The sequence below is a fragment of the Setaria viridis genome, chromosome 6 (assembly GCF_005286985.2).
Source record: "Setaria viridis chromosome 6, Setaria_viridis_v4.0, whole genome shotgun sequence".
In the NCBI taxonomy this organism is placed as follows: Eukaryota; Viridiplantae; Streptophyta; class Magnoliopsida; order Poales; family Poaceae; genus Setaria; species Setaria viridis.
This window is the reverse complement of record NC_048268.2, coordinates 31954934-31960962: the sequence shown is the minus strand read 5'-3', so window position 1 is coordinate 31960962 and position 6029 is coordinate 31954934. Positions and strand designations below refer to the sequence as shown.

Below are 6029 nucleotides of genomic sequence, written 5' to 3'. Positions count from 1 at the left end.
ATGCAGCCATCCTTATTTAGAACCAAAAAAAAAGAGTAGAAATTGACTATGCAGCCAGCCAGCCATCTAAAACAAGGTTGATCTGAACTTACTCATTTAGTAGGACAAATTCCATCGTATGCGTGATCAAAGGCACAGGCTGCACAGAGCTGCTGTAGCTGATCGACCACTTCCAGGCTGTAGGAATCAACTCCGGCCGGATCTGGTTTTTTTTTTCCGTAAACAGAGCCCTAGCACGTTTTTCATTAAGTAGCACGTTTTTCATTAAGAAGAAAGCAGTTTACAGATACAATCTCGATGAAGCTAAACAAAGCTTGATCAATATAAGAGCACAAAGGACCAAAGAAAGAAAAACACTGAAGAAACGCACAAGCAACCACCACACGACTCGAAACAACAATAAGAAATCACACTCGAACTCACAAATTTAGACACAACCACTCTCTTGAACCTATCAAAATATACAACCTCGTCAAGGGTGCTAAAGGTCTCAGAACCACAATGGTGACAAAGCATCCACCCAGACATCTGGATCACGACGGCAAAGCATCCATCCAAACACAACAACAGTAGCAAAATATCCACCCAACCAGCACGATCATGACGGTAAAGCATCAACCCGAAGCAACAACGACGGCGGCAAATATCCGCCAGAGCAAGAACGGCGGCAAAGGAATCAACCGAGAACTGGCTATACCAGCGGAGTGACAGAGGATTGAGAAGGTAGCCAGGCTGCATTGGAGCGGTGACTTGGTCGGGTGCATAGGTCCAGCAGCTGCTCGGGCGGACACCGGTGAGTTCATCACGCGGGCAGCAGGGCAGGCGCTGACAAGAACGGGAAAATACAGATGAAATTGAACACGGAAGGAGCAAGATTCATAAGGAAAACGAACTAGAAAGAACCAAATTGGCAGAATCACTAACCGAATTTGCACCGAATCAAGTTGCCAAGCTTACAGACTCGATACAACTGCCGCCTGGAAGACAGACGAGATGAATGCCCCATTGCCATTCCTGACAGGCGCGTCCGGGAGGCGTCGACACGGACGAGCGACGCGTGCAGGAGCTTGCTGCTGTGCCCTTCTGCTATCTTACCGCCGCTGCCCCCTTTCGCTCTCTTTCCGCGCCCCCAGCTTCCGCATCGTCTTCCTACTGCCGCTCTTGGAGATCTGGTGGGGATACATGGTGCGGGAAGTTGCTCTCCGTCGACGGGACGACCCGGGGAGGAGGCGTGGATGGATTCATCTTGAGCGGAGGAGGTAGGGATGATGCCTGGAGCACCTGATCCGGCGGCATCTCACAACGACGCGAACAACGGGAGGATGAGCGTCGCTGTAACTTTGGAGCACGAGCCGACGCCGACGACGAACGAGACGACGGCGGTATTATCTTCCCTCATTTGATGATGCACACGTCGGACGAGTTTGCTTGCGTGGCGCGAAAAAAAAGGCAGCCGTCTATGGGTTGTAGGTGCCCTAAGCTGCTGGACCATGGAGGCGAGCCTCTGGAATCATCATTCAAGGGGCTCGACATATGCCAACCCACGCTCAGCTTGGATGACGACGACGACGACGATGATGGTATTGTTTAATTCATGGCCAAGAAGGACCGCATGGTCCGCATGGATGGGAAGGCTTGGGTGGTTGCTGTGGACATCAAGAACAACACGTTGCAAGAGGTGGCTGAGTTTGCTGCAGAAAGATTTGCCGGCGTGGGCTTCGCCTATATGCACAGCAGGATATCCAAATACCTGACCTGACGACAGCTCCAGGAACGAAGGGAAACGTGAAGAAGACAGGGATTTGGTAGATTGGCGCCATTCTCTTGTTCTGGTGCTATATTTGTCGTGTTAGTCAGGATGGAACTGTCGAAACTTGGTTCTTGTATTTTGACATGTTATAAAAGGCACCCACAGGTAACAGACAGGGTTTCTTTTTATCCTCATCGAAATCACCCAAATTCGTGAAATTTCGGCTGAAATTCAGGTTTTAAAAGTGGTCTTTCGGTGAATGGTGCCGAAAATTAGGTAAGACCAAAAATTTCGGTGAGTGGTTTTAAAAGCAGTAATTTCGGTGGTCACCGAAAAGACCAAAATTCGCGAAATTGATGAAATTTTGGTCGGAATTTTTATCTTCCTGGACTACCCCGTCCGTATCTGCAAGGCTGACTCAGGATGTGTGTTTTCTTTAATTGAACTCAGGATGTGCTTTGATGTTAAGCTGAGCGGATCCCATTGCACAAGAACGAACTGAGAGAGCTGGCAAAGAGAGAGACGGGGACATGAGGCCCAACCTGAGCCATCTCGGCCCATCCCCGCCATTTGAGGCTCAGGCTCTATACCAGGCCCACCCTGTCTCCAATTTCTTCGCCTACGCGGACGCGTCGATGGGCTCGTCGTAACCTTTTTGTTTGGGACAGGCGAGGTATGAGCGTACGAGTCATTCAACTTCAACACGGCCGAGCCAGAGAATCAGAGATGGTCAGGTGGATGGGTGCTGGGTGGTGTTTGTTGATCCGGGATTTCTAAATACTCTGTGCTGGAAACTCTGACCTTTTTGATCCCGTTGCAAACTTGCAATGCATACGGACTGGGTTTGATTGCCCGCGAACTCTAAAAAACATCTGACACGAAAAAAATACTAAACCAAAGTAAAAGATTGAAAGGAGGAGCTCCATATTCAATCATAAGTTTTCCCGCTGTTTGTACTCCGTTATCGGCTTTTTCAGAAATGTTCAGAAGATTTTGCAGGCTTGCAGGTACCCATGCTTTGCAATTTGCATTGCTCATCAGTCAAGGCACTTGTCTCTACCTTCTAGGCTTCTACTAGTCACTCGTAATATTATATTATCACATAAAGCTTCCTCTTCTTAATAATATGTCGACTATGGCCAATGATATCGTAGACAAATGGCAACTCTTAAAAATGCCTAGGCCAGTTCACACTTGGCAGTCACCTAAATACGATTCAGGGCTATTAACTACTTCCTCCGTTCCAAATTGTAGATCATTTTAATTTTTGTAGGTTCATAGATATTATTATGCACTAGATACATAATAATATCTATGAACCTAAAAACAACTAAAACAACCTACAATTTGGAATGGAAGAAGTATTAAACATAAAGCTTTATGGTTCATGATGGTTTTTATGATCACAATCTTGACTAATGCTGGTTTTAGAGTACACAATTGTCAGTTCAACGCTACTATGGTGTCTAAACCCTGAAGCTGCCACAACCCCATGCATGTCATCGAGATGCCCGTATTAGATATACTACATTGTAAAGATATTCTGGTTGTTGTGCTCAACTTGATTCTCTTAGAGATAGAGTTAGAGATAGATTGATCTCGTACTTGAGATCAAGTTGAGTACACAACTAACTCATGTAAATCCCAGAAGCTGTTGCCCCTATCTATTAACATGCAACCGTGGTCATCCAAGATAGGAAGCCATGTTCTTCCCATTCTTTCATGGTAATCAGATTCTATCTCCCACAAACACATCTAGTCCACGGCTCCATCCTCTTCCTCCACGAGCGCCCTGCCTCCTCTCGGCGTCCCAGTGACCAAGAAGCTCACCCATGAAAACTACATCCTCTGAAAGGCGCAGATCATACCAACCATCAGAAAAGCCAACCTTGTGTCGATCCTCAATGGGACGTCACAAGCTCCAGCAGCCACCATGGAAGTCACCAAAGATGCCAAGAAGGTGATCATCCCCAACCCGGAGTATGAGAGGTGGATGGCGCAGGACCAGCAACTCCTCTCGTACATCCTCAACTCGCTCACCTCCGACGTCCTCGCCCAAGTGTCGACGCTCGAGTCCTCAGCGCCAGTCTGGGCGGTGCTGGAGACCATGTTTTTGGCGCAATATCGCACACAAATCACCAACCTTAGGATGCAACTTGCAAACTGCAAGAAGGGTGGCATGATTACACCAGCATACTTCTCTAAGATGAAGAAACTCGGCGACGAGCTCGCAGCTACTGGCAAGGTGATAGAAGACGATGAGATGGTGACACTCATCCTGGCCGGCCTCGACTTCTACTACAACCCGCTGGTATCTTCTGTTGTTGGGTGCTCAACTCCCATCTCGGTGAGCGAATTGTACTCTCAACTGTTAGCTTTTGATTCAAGGTTTGAGCTGCTCCACAAGAACTACAAACAACGGCAACTACCAATCCTCGGCAAACGCGGCATCCCGTGGTCAAGGAAACTACTGTCGCCGTGACAGTGGCGGCCATGGTGGTCACGGTGGCCGTGGCCCTACCAATTTGGGTGGCCGCGGCAATGGAGCACAGAAGCAGCCTCGGAACTCCAACAACAAGCCCATCTGCTAGATCTGTGGCAAGCCCAACCATGAGGCTGCAGATTGCCGACACCACTATGACGAGTCCTACCAGGGCCAGGCCAACACCAAGGTAGCTGGCTCGGCTACTACCAGCTATGGAGTAGACACCAACTGGTACGTCGATGGTGGCACCTCCGACCACATCACCAGCGAGCTTGAAAAGCTCACCGTCCGTGACAAGTATCATGGTCAGGATCAAGTGCACACAGCAAGTAGGTCAGGTATGAAAATTAGTAGCATCGGTCATACAGTTTTACATACCCCGCATAAAGATATACACTTGCAAAACATCCTTCATGTTTCTAGTGCCAACAAAAGCTTAGTCTCAATTCATCGCTTAACTTATGATAACAATGCTCTTATTGAATTTCATCCAAATCTATTTTTATAAAGGACCGGGCCACGAGGAGGGTAATCCATCAAGGTAGGTGTGAGGATGGATTGCACCCTCTAGTCTCGCAATCTATGGGAGTTGAGTCTTGGAATCAAGCTTTTAGTGCAATAAGGCTGTCTACATCAAGATGGCATAGTCGTTTAGGTCATCCATCATTTCCTATAGTTGAGCGTGTTATTAAGAATAATAGTCTCCTTTGTATTAGTGATCAAAACTCGAGTTCAGTTTGTGATTCCTGTTTGCGAGCTAAAAGTCATCAGCTTCCATATCACAAAACTAATAGTGTGTCACATGCTCCTCTTAAGTTAATTTTTACGGATGTTTGGGGACCCGCCCCTATTTCGGTTGGGAGACACACATACTACGTGAGCTTTATAGATGATTACAGCAAGTACACTTGGATCTACTTGATTAAAAACAAATCTGATGTCTTTTAAGTGTTCCATGATTTCCAAAAACTAGTTGAGAGAAAATTCGACAAAAAGATCATATGTGTTCAGAGTGATTGGGGAGGGGAGTATGAGAAATTATATTCCTTCTTCCAATGTATTGGCATCTCATATCATGTCTCCTATCCACACGCTCATCAACACAATGGCTCCGCCGAAAGAAAGCATCGCCATATAGTAGAAGTTGGCTTAGCGTTGCTTGCAAATGCATCTATGCCCCTCAAATTTTGGGATGAGGCATTCCTTACTGCCACTTTTTTACTCAATCTACTTCCTAGCAAGGTTATAAACTTTGATACTCCTACTCAATGTCTTCTCAAGGAAACTCCTGATTATAACTCCCTTCGCACGTTTGGATGTGCATGATGGCCAAATCTTAGACCATATAACAACCGCAAGCTGTCTTTTCGGTCGACTCGATGCGTCTTTCTTGGCTATAGCTCGCTCCATAAGGGTTTCAAGTGCTTAGAACCGAACAATGGGTAGGTTTACATCTCAAGGGATGTGGTATTTGATGAATCAATCTTTCCTTTTGAACATCTACACCCAAATGGTGGAGCAAGACTTAGAAAGGAAATTCTCCTTCTTCCAGATAATCTTCTTAATCCAGATAGTAGGGTATTAAACTGTTTTGATTCGCATGCTTCTAATAATTCTGCTGGAGCTAACCTGCCACAGGAACCAGATCACCCTTAGGCGCATGGGAGTGCAGAAGATCCAAGCGCAGGTTCCAGGGCTGATACGCCTGACAGATCTTGCATCCGATCCGAGGAGGATCAGGAGGATCCGCCCGCAACTCTGGCCAGACCATCGGAGCCCTCCGAGGATGCTGGA

At 46.9% G+C, this 6029-nt stretch overlaps 1 non-coding gene across 1 annotated transcript; it reads left to right on the top strand.

Annotated features, from left to right (window-relative positions):
* The first annotated feature begins 3995 nt into the window (after positions 1–3995).
* Positions 3996–4134, top strand: LOC117862330 (small nucleolar RNA Z247). The gene has a single exon (XR_004641977.1). It is a non-coding gene; the product is annotated as a small nucleolar RNA Z247 (small nucleolar RNA).
* Positions 4135–6029: the final 1895 nt, after the last annotated feature.